We start from the raw sequence: 1,608 nt of genomic DNA, 5'->3' as shown, positions 1-1,608 counted from the left end.
TGTGTGTGTGTGTGTGTGTGTGTGTGTGTGTGTGTGTGTGTGTGTGTATGTACACACACATATATATAGGGTGTCCCAAAAGAATGCATACATACTTTAAATAACTGTGAAGTAGGTGTTTAGTAAAATATATTTCATTTTCAAAATTTAATAGAATCTACAGACTTTATTTTATTGTTTTACCGATGCCTGTTTTCAAACTAGCGTCCGTTCTGGTCCCGGAACTGCTGACAACGCAAAGTAATGGAATCGCAAATATCACGAAACAATTCGTTTGGTATTTGTGTGCATTATTGGTCAATGGCTGCTCTCAAATCAGCGACTGTTGCAGGTTTTATAGCGTAGACTTTGTCTTTTAGGTATCCCCATAAAAAGTCTAGTGTTGTGAGGTCTGGTGAAAGCGGAGGGTATTCAACGAAACCCCTCCGTCCAATCCACCTGTTTGGCAGGATCTCATCAAGGAAGGATCTAACATAGCGATGGTAGTGTGGGGGTGCCCCATCTTGCTGAAAATAAAACTCCTCATCTTCAAAGTCTTCTCTAACGCTTGGCATGACAGACTGTTGTAGCAAGTTCAAATAAACGGGACCAGTCACAATAGCGTCAAAAAAGAATGGTCCAATTAATCCTCTTAATGATAAGCCACACCGCACTGTAACTCCTGGTAAATCGACAGGGTGTTCCACCATAATATGGGGATTCTCAGGTCCCCAGTTGGTGCAATTGTGGCGATTAATTGAACCATTTAAATTGAATGTGCCCTCATCACTCCACACAATCTTTATTGGAAAGCGTGCATCTTCTACACATCGTGCTAAGTACCACTCGCAATACTGCACTCTTAGGGTTGGATCATCGTCATTAACACCATGAATTAATCTTGAAACGTAACTTTTCCATTGACAACGCTTCAAAATGCGTTGGACAGGCGGTTTTAAAATACCTACCTCATGACTCACTTGCCGCACAGATTTTCTTGGACTTTGGTGATACGCTTCCAGCACTCTTTCTTGCTTTGTTGGGGTTGTCGATGTTCGTGGTTTCCGGAACGCTTCTCGTTGACATTCTGAACAGTTACATCGGCTTCAAACTTATCTCTAATTCGAGTGATGGTAAATCGCGTAGGTGGATCTGTTTGAAACTCCTTCCTAAACAGTGTTTGCACTTCAGCTGCGCTTTCACACTTCCAGTAGCATTTTAGAATGAATTTCCTTTGTTCAAAGCTTAGTCTGACTGCCATCATTAATTCCAATGGGTTCCATCTGGAAAGGAAAAAAACCCCCATCAATTGAGCTATCAGCTGCTAAAGTGCGTATACATTGTTTTGGGACACCCTAATATATATATGGATTTGGTTTGCAAGATTTTTTATGTGATTCCGTGTGTTGAAGCATATTCTGTTGTGTCTGGGGAGAGTCATATTCTTTTCATGCCTTAAAATTTAACACACTCACCGTTAAATTTCCACTTATTATTTTTATTTTCCTAAAATTTTCGTTGTGTCTTGCAACCTTTTCAATAGTTTTGACTAGAGTCACACATACAGAATATGTATTTAAATATATGCATATGCATATATATATATACATGTATGCACGTATATATATA

At 39.4% G+C, this 1,608-nt stretch overlaps 1 protein-coding gene across 1 annotated transcript in view; it reads left to right on the top strand.

Moving 5' to 3' along the window:
- LOC106877429 (fibrillin-2) overlaps positions 1 to 1,608 on the top strand; it is a 62,196-nt gene that overhangs the window by 43,494 nt on the left and 17,094 nt on the right. The window lies entirely within an intron of this gene.

Source organism: Octopus bimaculoides, chromosome 5, assembly GCF_001194135.2.
Source record: "Octopus bimaculoides isolate UCB-OBI-ISO-001 chromosome 5, ASM119413v2, whole genome shotgun sequence".
NCBI lineage: Eukaryota > Metazoa > Mollusca > Cephalopoda > Octopoda > Octopodidae > Octopus > Octopus bimaculoides.
This window is presented reverse-complemented; position numbering and strand designations above follow the sequence as displayed.